General features: G+C 44.8%; 1 protein-coding gene across 1 annotated transcript in view; it reads left to right on the top strand.

The window, feature by feature from the left end:
• Nucleotides 1-10,417: 10,417 nt before the first annotated feature.
• The window catches only part of Frs2 (fibroblast growth factor receptor substrate 2), a 78,348-nt gene continuing 73,914 nt past the window's right edge, over nt 10,418-14,851 (top strand). The window contains exon 1 of the mRNA NM_177798.3: nt 10,418-10,500. The gene's annotated coding sequence lies outside the window, so the exon portion shown is untranslated. The remainder of the gene's footprint in view (nt 10,501-14,851) is intronic.

Genomic DNA, 14,851 nt, shown 5'->3' with positions numbered 1-14,851 from the left:
CATACATAATATATGGTATATATTATTGCATTATATATAATATTATAATATGTTATATATTACATACATGCTAGGTTTGGTGGTATATGCTTGTAATTCCAGCACACAGGAGGTTGAGGCAGGGGGGTTAAGAGTTTGATATCAGGCCGGGCTATAAAAGAAGACACTTAATTTCTAAAACAAAAATAAAGCAAAACTATTTACCAAAAGACAAGCATGCATAAACAATTAGATTCATAGTTATAAATATGAATGCACATGTCCCACTCACAAAGCAAGCTCCAGCATGTCTGTAACTTGCCATGTGTGTGTTGTTCAAGTGCTACAGATTAAGCTTGGGCCTTGCACACGCTAGGCAAGTTTCTGTCTCCAGCCTCAGAGCAAGCTGGCATTAACATCTGAAGAATGAGCCTAATCTCTAAAGAGCTTATGGCTTCTGGTAAATACTTTCATTTTGTTTTGCCAAGCGTGGTCTTTAAGCGTGCCAAGCACATGCCTTTAATCCCAGCATAGGAGGCAGAGGCAGGCTATTCCTGTGAATTTAAGGCCAGCCTGGTCTATGTAGTAAGTTACAGGCAGCCAGAGCTAAAGAAAGAAACCCTGTCTCAAAATAATTATAATAACTTAAAATATATCCTTTTAATAGTAAAGTTTTATTAAAAGTAAGTACAAGGAAGTTCAAATGAACTCTGATTTTTACTTCTATATACTTGTGAAAATGCTGCAGTCTTCTAAAAGTTATGTTTATTTATTTATTTGTGTGGCTAGGTTCAGAGGACGGCTTGTGGGAACTGGTCCTCTCCATCTCCCATGGCGTCCCCTGGACCAGGTTGCCAAGCTTGTAAGTTGTTACTCCAAGTGCCTTTACCCACTGAGCCATCTCACCCGTAAAAATGCTAATTTCTTAAAACAATTGTTTTTGGGGGTCCTGTTCTTCTAGGGCCTTAAGTGTATATGTCATAAACACACACATCGCCTGCATATCGGGTTTTGTTTGTAGGAAGGTAGGTGATCTTCCACAGGCCCTGACAGTAAAACAGATCATTTGCCGTAGTCGTGTCTGTGGAGAGGAAGGAGTTAGGGAATTGGAATCATTAATGGTAAAGAGGTGCTTTCAGATTTTACCCGCACACCCATCTTATAACAATCAAAACAATGTCATTTACTACATAAACAGCCATTAAACTGAAAAATAAATGATTCACTATTACCTGTGCTATCTAGATTTCACACTGCAGGGCTTGTAGGGTAAATGCTGGCGTGGTGGTCTGGAGGAGAGCTGAAATCATTCTTCAAGTTGTGAGCATTGACTTTAGTTTCTCTTGGGATAAAGTATCCTTTGTTAGCTCTTTTACCCATATTTTGTATCCAGTCACAGTCACTGCTAACATTCAGTGGGCTCTTCTAGTATTCCTCTAGATGGACTCTGTTAGCATTACTTTGTTAAACTCCAGCAGAAACACAAGTTAGGCGTTTTCAATTATCCTTTCACAGTTAAAGAAATAGACCACCAGGGCTGGAGAGATGGCTCCGTGGTTAAGATCACTGGCTGCTCTTCCAGAGGACCTGGGTTCAATTCTCAACACCCACATGGCAGCTCACAAGTGCAGGTAACTCCAGTTGCAGGGGTCTGGCACCTTCACACGGACATATGTGAAGTCAAAACACCAATGCACATAAAATAAAAATAAAATTAAAATAAAATAAAAATAAAAATAAAAATAAAATAAAAACCACTATGGGCTGGAGAGGTGGCTCAGAGGTTAAGAGCACTGGCTGCTCTTCCAGAAGTCCTGAGTTTAATTCCCAGCATCCACATAGTAGCTCACAACCATCTGTAATGGGATTCGATGCCCTCTTCTGGTGTGTCGGAAGACAGCGACAGTATACTCACATACATACAATAAAATGAGATCTAAAAACTTGAAAAAAAAAAAAAGAAACAGGCCACCAGCTGGTAAGATGGCTCAGTGGTAAGGGTTCCTGATGTCAAGACGGAAGATCTAAGCCCTATCCCTGGGCCCTACGTCGTGAGTGGAAGAGATACTAACTCTCTCTCAAATTGTCCTTTGGTCTCTTCATGTGCACTGCGGGGCAAAATGCCTACTTCCAGCAACAAGCTAAATAAATGTGATTTTAAAATAAAAGAAACTGGCCAGAGAAGTTTGCCCTGCACATACTGGTCGCACAGCTAGGGTCACACAGGGCTAAGCCGCCTCTCTCTGGCAGTGTAACTTGGGATTCTGCAGAGGAGAGAGAGAGAGAATGGAACTGGTCTGTGGTTTATGATTTTGACTTTATTTCATAGTTGGCATATACACTTTTGTCTAATTGGGAGGTGACTAAAGGCATCTGGGGCTGGTTGTTGGTTGAAAATTACTGTTATTATGAGCATGGTTATTATAGTATTTAGTAATTATGCAGTGCTTTATACTTCAAAGCCCTGCGCTTTATAATCATTTATTAGCCATGTCTCAAAACATCTCTATGATATCGTGTGTATTTTGGAGGAGGAGCTGAGGCAGAGAGAGATGGGTGACCATTTTAAAAACAAAGTGAAAGATATAGGTTGTGTATGTGTTTATGTGTGTGTGTGTGTGTGTATGCCGGGGAGCGAGGGATCAGAGGACACCCCTCACACCATGTCTGCTCTAGGTATCAAATTCTGGTGATCAGGCACACACCCTTCCCCAGTGAGCCATCTTGCTGGCCCCTGGGCCAACACTTTAATTTAAAAAACAAACAAACAAACAAACATACATACAAACAAACAAAATCAATGAAGGTGAAATGTAACCCTGCCTCTTTCAAACTCATTTAAATAACTCAGTCCTGGCAACAAGTCGGTTAATTAGTTTAACCCTTTTGACGGACATTATCAGGTCTAATATGTTTTCTTAATATTTAATTAAAAATAAAATGCAAAAACATGTTAAAGATTGATGCCCCTTCCCTCTGAGGGTTGTTTTGTTTTGTTTTTCTCGAGACAGGGTTTCTCTGTATAGCCCTGGCTGTCCTGTAACTCACTCTGTAGACCAGGCTGGCCTCAAACTCAGAAATCCGCCTGCCTCTGCCTCCTGAGTGCTGGGATTAAAGGCGTGTGCCACCACGCTCCGATTCAATCTTACTCTCTCCCATTTCTCCACCCGGCGACTACAGACACTGGTTCTCCAATAGCAGTCTGGTGTTGCATTGGTTTACATCCATTGTCTGGGAGAAAAACAAAATAAAACAAAAGAAAACAGACTTTGCTCACTATAGCCATAGAACTCCGTGATAACTTTCAGTTAGCGGCAAAAACTTCACCACAAGCATTATATGAGAATTTCAGAAAATTTTAAGATGTCTGGCGGTTTTCAGAATGAAGCCGACAAACAAGTCAGTGTGCGGTGGGCAGCAGAGGGAGGAGCTCCTTGTGGGTTTACTCTGGATCCCTCTAGACAGCCCTGGAGCAGATAGGCGCATTCTTCCGTAAACTGAGCATCTTTTGGGTGGGAGGCAATCACGGCTATGTCACATGGGGAAGACTCAATAAATATTAGTTTAGTGGTTAAGACTAAAGGTCCAGAGACAGATTGTCTGTCTTCTTATCCTGGTTCTGTTCCTTGCTATCTACCTTAGCCAGCAGCAAGGCTGCTCTCCACTCGGAACAAAGGGAACAGCGTGATCAGATTTCAGTCTTACACAGTTGGTTCTAAGTATCTGATATTGTCTTCTCTCTCTCTCTCTCTCTCTCTCTCTCTCGGTTTTTCAAGACAGGGTTTCTCTGTGTAGCCCTGGCTGTCCTGGAACTCACTTTGTAGACCAGGCTGGCCTCGAACTCAGAAATCTGCCTGCCTCTGCCTCCCAAGTGCTGGGATTAAAGGCGTGTGCTACCATGTCTGGGTGTCTTTTCTCTTTTCCATACAGCTGACAACTAGTATCTACACCACCACCCCCCTTAAGTCATTGGTGGCAGGGATCTGGGGATGTAGTAGCTCAGTTATTCCAGTATTTATCTAAAATGCATAAAGGTCCATCTCCGGCACCTCATAAACTCAGGTTTAAGTCGTCTTTTGCTACATAGTGAGTTCAAAGCCAGCCTGGGCTACACAGTTTGTTCAAAAAACAACAACAAGGGCGGGCGAGGTGGCTCATCAGGTAAGAGCACTGACTGCTCTTCCAAAGGTCCTGAGTTCAAATCCCAGCAACCACATGGTGGCTCACAACCATCCATAATGAGACCTGACACCCTCTTCTATTGTGTCTGAAGACAGCTACAGTATATTTATGTATAATAATAAATAAATCTTTTTTTAAAAACAACAACAAAACAAAATCCATTGGTCTTGATTAATTTGTTGTCTGTGCTTGCCTTTTTGGGATCTCAAGAGCTGGCATCCAGGAAAACTACTTTCAAACTCTCTTAAAGTACTTTGGAATAAATAGTTATGACAAGAGTCTGTACCTCTTTCTTTTAAAATATCTATATTCTCTTCTGTCCTGGTGGCCCCCAGACTTAGTGTCTACAGTGAACACTTATGAGAGGGAGCAACTCACTAACCTTGACGAGGAAGACAGTGGTGCCTTGTGCCAGATGTGTGCCAGATGTGTGCCAGAGTAGTTTAAGTTTCAAGAGTTGGCAGAAAAAAAAATTTTGTTTTTGTTTTTGTTTTTGTTTTTTGTTTTGTTTTGTTGAGACAGGGTCTTGAACCCCTGGCTGTCCTGCCTCTCCTTCTCAAATTCTGAGGTTACAGGTAAGCAACAGCACTCCAGTGCTTTAAAAACAACAACAACAACAACAACAACATCATCTTTACTGTGGTCCTGGGGAGTCAAACCCAGAGGTTTGCCCATGGCAGGCGAGCAGTCTTCAGGCTGAGCTATATCCCGAACCTCAGTTTTAAAGCTTTGAATTGATACAGCTGGAGAGATGGCTCTGAGGTTAAGAGCTGGGTGGTTCTTGCTGAGCACGGTGGTTGGGTGTCCTCAATACCAGCACCCAGGAGGCAGAGACAGGCAGGTCTCTTTGAGTTTGAGGTCAGCCCGGTCTGCACAGTCAGCCACAGTCCAGCCGGGCCAGCTAGGGAGACATAGTGAGACTCTGTCCCAAAAAGCCAGCAACAGAAGAGATGGCCCTGTGGTTAAAAGGCCCTGGCTGCTCTTTTGGAGGACTGGGTTTGATTCCCAGCACTCACATGGCAGCTCACAACTGTTGTAACTCCTGTTCTGGGGGTGGGGCTGGGATGGAAGTAGGGGTGGGGTTGGGGGTAGGGGTGGGGCTGGGGGTGAGGGGGATGCCTTCTTCTGCCCTTTGCAGTGCATGCAGATGGTAAACAGAAAACACTCATCCATATAAAAACAACCAACCAACCAACCAACCAAAAAACAGCCACAACAAATCCACAAATAACAATAACTACCACTACTACCAGTTACCTCCAAGAAGACCATGAACTGCTTTCCCAGGGAACCCCAAGTGTCCCAGGGACCCTAAGTGTTCCCAGGACCTATATTGGGTGGCTCATAATTGAAAGAGACTTAAGTTCCAAGGCATCGAAGGCCTCTGAACTCCTTGGGAAGCTGCTCTCACGAATATACGTAGCCACACACACAGACACACGCCTACACGCATCATTAAAAATAAAATAAATCTTGTGGGTGGAGAAATGGCTTAGTGGTTAGGAGCAAAGGATGATCTTACAAAGGATCTGGGTTCAAGTCTCAGGACACACATGGTGGCTCACAACCACGGATAAGTCTAGTTTCAGAAGATCCAGTGTCCTCGTCTGACTTCTGTGGGCACAGAGAACAAATCCATACACATATAAAAAAAATTAAAAAGAGGGGAAAAAATCTTAAAAAAAAACCTTTTGAGCTTATTTTATTTTTATATATTTATTTATTGGTACAAAACGATGGGTCACATACGTTCCAGAGCCATTTTCAAACCTTTCTGCACCCACCTAGAATAAAACAACTTATGTATTGTACACAGTTCGAGTAGCATCCTTTGCAGTACATTTCAAGCACGTGTGCCAAAGAAAGGATCAAAGTTGAGGTAAACAATGTGTGACCATCTTTAGGTTTAAAACGAAACAAAACAAAACTCTAGTTAAGCATAGTGACACTTGTCCATAATCCCAACCCTTGAGAGGTGGAGGCAGGAGGATTAAGAATTGGAAGTTAGCCTGAACGACATAGTAAAATCCTGTCTGAAAATAACTCTGCAACATCTAAAAAGCTCTTAAGGCTGAGAGATTTGACAGTATCAGAGTAGGCAGTGAAAAATGTCTCAGGGAAGTCTGGAGCCCAAGACTGGTAAGCTGGGTGTTAAAGGCCCAGGCCTGTGTTAAAACAAACGAAACATAAACAAAGACCGCCATTATCTCCAGGCCTGGCCAAGGGTAGACGCTGAAGTGCACAGCTCTTTTGTTTAACAAACTGCCTTAATGGATCTGGGAAGAGGTGCTTTGCAGAGACTGGGTCCTCGCCTTGTCCGTTCCACCAGGCATGGGGTCTGTGTGATTGGCACCCCCTTGAGCAACACTCTGGCTGTCTTCTTTGTGAACAGTACCCCCTGGGATTGTGCAACCTGGCCATTAAGTCAGTAAAGACGACCCGGAGTCTGGCCTGAGATAAAGATTAAGACCTAAATCCTTCTACATAATAAAATAACAGGAATTTTTAAGTCTTCATTGGGGCGGGGTGGAGGGGTGGGTGGGTGGAGGCAGGGGGGTGGAAGGGGCTTAAATGGAAAGATTAAAAAAAAAAGCAAGCTTTGGATTAAATGTGTGTTTAGGGTGAAGGTGGGCTAGCATTTGGTACCAAAGTGGGGGGTCTGTGAACCTTGTGTCACTTAAATTACAAGTTTGACAGGGTAGCGGGGAATGAAACCCAGGGTGTTGCGCATGTTAAGCCTACTATCATTGAGGCATACCCCTGCTCCTTGATTTTTAGTCAGGGACTTACTATATATAGTTCAGGCTGCCTAAACACTGGGGTGACAAGTACACATGTGGACTGCCTCCTTCTGCTCTCTATGTAGTCAACAACAACAACAACAACATGTAAGAGCCTCTATCAGCTTCTATATCCTTTAGGAGACACTGTCAAATGAAGTTAAACACTTTTTTTTTTTTTTTGGAAGGGGAGTGGGACGCTCTTCTATATGAATCGGGAAGAAACAACAAAAACTCCAAAGCCCAGGCTTACAAATGTGAGCAGTGTGTGTCTAAACGCACAATACTATACTTTTTTTAAAAACTGTTTTTCTTCAAAGAGCTGAAAGCACTTTTATTCCCTCATTTCTTCTGACATTCTAGTGTGGGCAGGGCAGATTTATGATAGCATTATTTATAGATGGGAGAAATTGAAAATAAAGATTAAATCGCTTACTCAACGCTGCGTGGCTGGGGTGGTGGAGCCGCTGGAATCTCCTTCTGCAGGCTCCAGCCACAAAGTGGGACGCGCAAGAGCTTTGGAATTAGAGGGATCTTTGAGCAATGCTGTTTCTACCCCGAACAAGAATGTGGCCTTAAGTCAATTACTTCACCTAGGCCTCGGCTATTCTCATTTGTAAAAGTAAGACCATAAAACCTCACAGCACATCGAAGATTAATTCAGAAAACGCATGTAAAGCCTCCAACACGGAGCAGGTTTCAAGGAAGATTTGTTTCCCCACCCCCACCCCCACCCCCACCCCCACCTCAGAATCATCTGGTTCAGTTTCAGTAAAAAAAAAAAAAAAAAAAAAATCCCCCATTAAAACTCACTTTCCCCATTTTTATCTCCCGTGAAAAGAAAAAAGATAAATAAAAATGTTCCAAAATGTCGTTTAGTTAGGCAGGAAGCCTCTCTCTCTCTCTCTCTCTCTCTCTCTCTCTCTCTCTCTCTCTCTTTCTGACTAGGCGTGTGTAACTCAGTGACATTTGCTTCCAATGGCCTTAGAGACAGATTTGAATCCGCAGCACTACAAAACAACACTCCTCTCCTCCCAACAAGAACAACAATCCCGGGTTGCCGAAGGTCCTGAGTTCAAATCCCAGCAACCACATGGTGACTCACAACTACCCGTAATGAGATGGGACGCCTTCTTCTGGTGTGTCTGGAGCGAGCAGGGACTGAGTGAGCAGAGTTGACCGGAATAAGTAGAGGTCCTAAAATTCAATTCCCAACAACCACATGAAGGCTCACAACCATCTGTACAGCTACAGTGTACTCACATACAATAAATAAATAAATCTTAAAAAAAAAAGAACAACAATCCCATGCTGTAGATTTACCACAATTAAGAAAAGAATATGCAAAAGATAGGCTACTAGAATGCTGTAGTTCTTTAACTGGACGTCTTATCAGATGCGAGGTGGGGGCGGGGAGGTTGCGGAGGAGGGGCTCTTAAAACTAGGGTTGTTCTGTCTAATCTTTGGAGTTACAGCTTTACAAGGTCTGGGCGGGGCCTGGCAATTTGCATCTTTAATACATTCCCAGGTGATGTGGAGCTGCCAGGCTGGCCGGGGACACACCTCGAGAAGCCCTACCCTGGGTGAGTGAAAGGGTTGGGGATGGAGCCCAGCAATTTGTTTAACAAGCCCTCCCGGTGATTGCGAGGCATTTTCAAGCCTGAGACCTGCTGGCAGCGTGGTGAAAAGCACCTGAGAACACAGCTTCACTTTTAAATCCAGGCTTCACCACTTACCAGTTACGTGACAGGCTGTGATTGAGGGTTCCCCTCACTAGGTCTCTGGGCTCTGTGTGTGTGTGTGTGTGTGTGTGTGTGTGTGTGTGTGTGTGTGCGCGCGCGCCCCCGCACGCGCGTGTGCTGCCCTTGGCGCGCACTCGTGCTCGTGTCTGGGATTGGGGGGTGGAGATGGTAAACAGCTAGAGACAGCCTAAGTTTTGTCTGTGCAGGGTCTTTTTTTTTTTTTTTTCTTCTTCTTCTTCAGTCTACTAGGAGGCATGAAAGGCTGCTTGAACTTGAGAATTCTGGAAGTGTTTACAAACACTTCTGCAATTACATAAAGCACAAGGCAGTACTTTATATACAGCAATAGTGATGGCATTGTTTGCATCTTAAATTTGTAATAAGGGGTTTTCTTTTACTCTGCCTTTCTCAAAGCAGATTGTCTTAACACTTGTCCCTGCAGTATTTAACAGACACTATGCATGCTAAGAAACTCTTTTCTTTTTTGCTCTTCCTTTTTTCCTCCTCCTCTCCTTCTTTTTGGACAAGAGTCTTGCTTCATAGTCCTGGCCACCTTTGTCTGGAAACTCACTGTAAAGCTTAGGCTGGCTAGAAACTCTCCGGACTCTCCCTGCCTCAGCCTTTTTAGACTGCTGGAAACAAAATAGCTTGTCAGGTTTGAGCCCTTTTCTTCCATGTGGGGCTTTGCTTCATACTGAAAACCTGCCTTTAATATTTGATGTTTCTTGATTTTGTGACAGAGCAAATCTTTTAAGATCGTCTCACTTCTTTGCCTGACACTGACTCTGTAGGCTCTCATACTGTCTGTCTTTGGTAAGTTTCAAAAGTGCCCAGGTCTTCTCTATTGCTAGTTACTGGTTAGGTATAAGAATTGTGCGGACGTACTCAGTCCTGGGTACTTTGAAATGCTTACTATTGCGTTATGCATTATATTATTTTTAACGTCTACAATCCAGAGATGAACACGACACACACACACACCAGGGTGAAATGTAAAGAAACAGGATCCTGGCACTAAGATTGCATAGCCCATCATCTCAGCCTTTGTTTAAAGTGCAAAGGATGACCCATATAGGGAAATAATTTGGCTCCCGTCTTTGAATAATTTGAAAAGTCTTGTTTGGGGCAAATGAGAGTTCTACGCATACCACAAATTAAAGTAAAACCAAGAGCCAGCATATGTGGTAAAGTCCGATACTTTGGCCGATTTCCTTCTCTGTAAGACACAGAGAATAAAAGCACCAATTTCCAGGAGTTTGAAGGTTATTAAATGAGTTAACGCCACCGAATCGCGTAATAAATGCCCTGTCTACCACGCCGTAAGCCTTCCTTCGATAAATGTCAACTGCATTTTCACGCGGGACAGAAGCGAGAAAGGATAACACCGCCGGCCGGTCGGCAAGCCGGTGAATGCTCCGGGCTCGGCGAAATTAGATTCTCCGGGCCCCTGTAGAATTAAGTAGAAGGGAGCGATCCTAACAGGCGTTAAAATAAGGGGTGCCAGCGGTAGCTCGGGGCCCGCGGGACCACAGGGGTTAGCAAGGAGCCCGGGGGCGGGGCTCGGGGGCGGGTCCGCTGGCGCCCGGAGCAGAGGCCACGCCCCTCCCGGGAGGGCTGGCAGCTCCAGCCTGGGAGCAGTTCCGGTGCCAAACCCCTGCCCTCCCCCGCTCCCCCGGAAGTGCTTGTCTAGGGTTCGGGCTGGAGAGAGGCCTTGTAGACACAGGCGCCGAGGCTCCGAGCAGGGGGTCAGGTCGCGGGGAGAGTGAGGAGCTCCGCGGCTGCCACCCCGCGCCCCTCGCAGCGCCTTCGCGCCGACGGTGAGTAGCCGGGGACGCCGAGCGGGGCCTGCGCTGGGCGAGCGAGCCTCGGACCCGGCTGTCCGCTGCAGGTTCAGCCGTCGGGGATCCGGGGAAGGGGTTCGTCGGCCGCCGCGGAGCGCGCGCGGCCCGCGGGCCGGGAAGGGGCGCGATGCGGGGCCGCGGAGTGGGCGGGGCGCAGCCGGAGCGGGGTTCCCGGAGCCGCGGCCGCCCGCAGAGGGGGGACTCCGTAGCGGGGCCCGGCCGTCGGCGCTGCGACCCCCTCTCTGCATCGGGCAAGTGGGCTCGGTGCCTCCGCTGTGGGGTCTGTGCACTCGGACGCTGGGGACCGGGACAGCCAGACTGCACTGGACATCAGTGTCCAACTTTCGTCGCCTCTTGGATCTGTCCCCTCTTCCCGTCTCAGTAATTATCCTGTGTCCCAGGGGTGTAGTCAGTCCGAGGGTGGGGCGCTCCCTGTGTGGATGCTGGCGATCTCTTGCGGGGCTTGCGTCGGGGTCGCCGGAGGTTCGATTTGGACTCGGCTCGAAACTTAACTGGGTCTGGATGCCTGCGTAGGGTCGGTCAGTGAGGCAGTACCATTCCTCGAAGGGTCTTTGCTCCCTTGCAAACTGAAACTGTTGGGAGTTACTTCTTAAAAACAAAGATTTGAGGAGATTCGTAGATTCAGAGGAGTTTCCCCGTGTTCTTGCTGACGTTAAAAAAAAAAAAAAAACCATGCTATTCTGTAATCAGCCTTCCGAATTCCTGCGCTCATCCGAAGTCACAGTTGTTAAGACTTCAGTCGGGACCTTGCACAAGTTGACTGCAAAAGGCTGGAGAATTGTATCCTTTTTTTTCACCCCAGTTTGTTTACTTTCATACTTGGAACTGTCATTTCTTGAGCTAATTATATATATGTGTATATATGTGTGTATATACACACACACACACACATATACACACACACATATATATACACACACATATGTATGTATATTATATGTATATATATATATATATATATATATATATATATATATATAATTTCCCTCAGTTTCTCCTCGGAGGTTCTTCGTGTAGTCCAGTTGTGGGAACGCGGGGTGGGGGTGTTCCCACAGCGGGACAGAGGTGTTTGTTGATTTAAGCATATGAAGTGTTTAACTCCAATAAACTGAGACTTTCCTAGAGAAGAAAATCTTGTAGGCACTGTTAGTAAACTGAGTTTAGGTGATAAACTACGGATAAAAGGTTTGTAGGAAATAATGGAGCTATTTTCCGCTTTTATTGAGTTTTAAATTATTATCAGATAGTTTATTTGTTGCAAATGACCTTGTGGTGGTGTCAATATACACAAGTCATCTTCATGAAACCAGTGACATTATCTGCCCTTATTATGCTTACGTTAGGATTTATACTGTTTCTCTCTCTCTCTCTCTCTCTCTCTCTCTCTCTCTCTCTCTCTCTCTCGTACTTTCTCTTTCGACTACTGGAAGGGAAGATATCATGAATGAGGGGAATGATTTGAAGTGACGAGTTGCATATACTGTCTTATGCAAAAGAAAAGTTTATTTCATTAAAAAACAAATTCTCTGTGTGTGTAATGCCAGAGGTGAACCTAGACTACCCAGCACCATGATCATGATGATCCTTTTGAGACAGGGTCTCCTGAGCCTGGAGCTTGTACTTCCGGCTGGGCTGCTTGGCCAGCAAGCCCCAGGGACCGTCCTGTGTTTGCCCCATGTCCCCAGTCCAGGTCTACTGGTTATCGGCACATGGCCCAGCATCTAGTTTATAATGGAGGTGCTGTCGGTGCCAGTTCAGGTTCTCTCACTTTCTCAGTCAGCAAGCACTCGACGTGGGAGCAGTCTCCCCAGCCCCTCAAATCTCTGTCAAGGTTGTTGATAATAAACAAAGGGGGTGTTTTTCTAGCCCGTGGGAAAGTGTGAGTGAAGATAAGTTGTAGTGTTTAGACTCGGAATGATGCGGTAGCCCCTTAGTGTTTGAAGAACTCAGTTGTTCAGAGCCCAAGATTGGGATGTTGAATTAAAGTCTGGAAAATGAGTCAAGTTAGGTTTGATTATGTATTTGTTCTCTGGTTATAGTGTGTTTTGAAGGGAAAAAAGTATGGGAGTTATAAAAGCAAAAAAAGGGAATTGGTAAAAATCAAATACTTTCGGGCATTATAACTTTTAACTATTGCTCAAGTCAATTCAAATGACATTGAGCATTTTCTATGCGTCAGACTCTTTAGTGAACCATGTAGGGAAAACAAAGCCAAAGCCATTAGAACTTGGGATTCATGTTTTGATAATTTTCCAAGTGTGTTGAAATTGTGAAGACTTGAATTGCACTGTCTAGGAATGCTAAACCTCCCCTGGATTGGGACTTAATGGGAGGGGGGGGGGCTGTTGAGTGCTTCACGAAGAACCGGTGCTAGGCATGCTGCCTCACCAAGAGGAAGCTGGGCTGTGGAATGTGAACCTAGTGGGATGTAAGATACTTGTACAAAAGTTTACAGTATAAGTAAGTATCTGTCTGAATGTGGTGTCATGCTTGCAGTGGCAAAGGAGTGGCAAGGTGACCCTGTTCACAACAAAAGACTCTGAAAGCAAAAAGTGTGTGTAAATCCTTAACCACATAGATGGGCTTATCTGAAGTTTGCACTTGTACAAAAGTGAAGTGTTTGTTATAACTTAGGTCACGTGTCACAGTTGAGACGGGAACACTTACGGGTGTGGGCCAATACTGTTAGTTACTGGGTGCTGAGTTCTGTTATGGTTGTGTTTTCTCAACAACATAGAAGCTTCTTTCTTTTAGACAGGGGTCTCCCTGTGTAGGCATCTCTCAGAATAGTCAGGATACCGCCGTGTCACACGTGTCCAGTCATTCCCCTTAAGACTTATGTGGCTAGCAGAACTGTCTATTTGAAGCCAGATCTATCTGCCTTGTCAGAAGCTGGTAGTTCTACTTCATGGTGTTGCTTCCCAATGAGCTTCTTTTTATTTAATGTAGTTTCTGAGACAGGGCCTCCTATCTCTCAAGACTTTGGATCTGCAGTCTCGACCTCCTTCCTCTGCTTGGGATTACAGACATGTCCCACCATACCCTGCTCTTAAACTGGCAATCTTAAGTTGACTGAGAGTTAAAGTCTTCTGAAACAAAGATTCGGGAGGTAGGATTCCTGGATAAAGAAGGCCTTTCAGATTAAGAGAACGACAGTTTTGGAGATGAGAAGGGTTCATGATGTGGAAAAATGTTAGTGTCCCAGATGACCTGGATGGTTTATTTTGGAATTAGAGATGAAGTTTGCAATTTAAGTCAAGGCTGGATTGTGGAGCTTGCTTAGAGGCTATATTTAGAAGCTCAACATTTTGAAGAAAACAAGAAGTGTGTACCTTGCAATAGTTTAGTGTGCAGAATGATTTATTATGGCAAGCTATTAATATACGACTGTGCATACTGTGAGTGGTGCTGGTGGAGCGAGAACGAGGGCCCAGCAGGCCAGGAGGAGAGCTGTAGAGGAGGCAGGGTGGAAAGCTACATTTTCTAACTGTGGCTGTTGACAGTTGGACCGTTAACTAGGAATGTGAGCAAGGAGTTGCATAATTAGGTTTCATTTTTTCAAAGATACGGTAGCCTTAAATCCACAGCTCTGCCCTGACCTGCAGAGAAACTGTGGTTACCAATGTATGCTGTCAGGCCAGGCGTGCTGAGGGTTTTTTAAGTTATTATTATTAAATATACTTACACACAGGAACTATTTAGAAGCTTTGCCAATGTAGGTTTTCAGTTCGAGAGAGAGGTCAGCGCTATTTTATATATATAGAAAATACAAATAGATTATTCAGATAGATATGCTAGTTGAATCTGTGTGAGGAGATGAAAGTGCCAAGGGAGTGTGTAGAGGGAAAAGAAAATCACAACAGCAGCTGCAGAGCCAAGCCTGCATTTAAAAGCATGTGCTTATAACGAAAGAGACAGTAAGTAGACTGTAGTGTACAGTGGGTAAGGAGTTTGGTAATCTGGGTTGTTTCCTTAAACTATAAATTCAGATGGTGGAGAAAGAAATCTGTTCATTAAAATTCCTGTCAAGGAGCTGTTGAGATGACTCAGCACTAAAGGTGCTGTCGCCATGTCTCATGACCCAAAGTTCTATCCCTGCCACCCCCATGGTAGAACACCAGCTTTGCAAGGTGTTCTCTGACCTCCACATGCAGGCCACTGTGACTCACCCTCTTATCGAAGACACACACACACACACACACACACACACACACACACACACACTGTCTCTCGCTGTGTGTAAACAAACAAACAAACAAACAAACAAACATCTGTCTAGTTAAAAAGAATCCAATGGGGTTTGGAG

This window comes from Mus musculus, chromosome 10 (assembly GCF_000001635.26).
Source record: "Mus musculus strain C57BL/6J chromosome 10, GRCm38.p6 C57BL/6J".
Lineage (NCBI taxonomy): Eukaryota > Metazoa > Chordata > Mammalia > Rodentia > Muridae > Mus > Mus musculus.
This window is presented reverse-complemented; position numbering and strand designations above follow the sequence as displayed.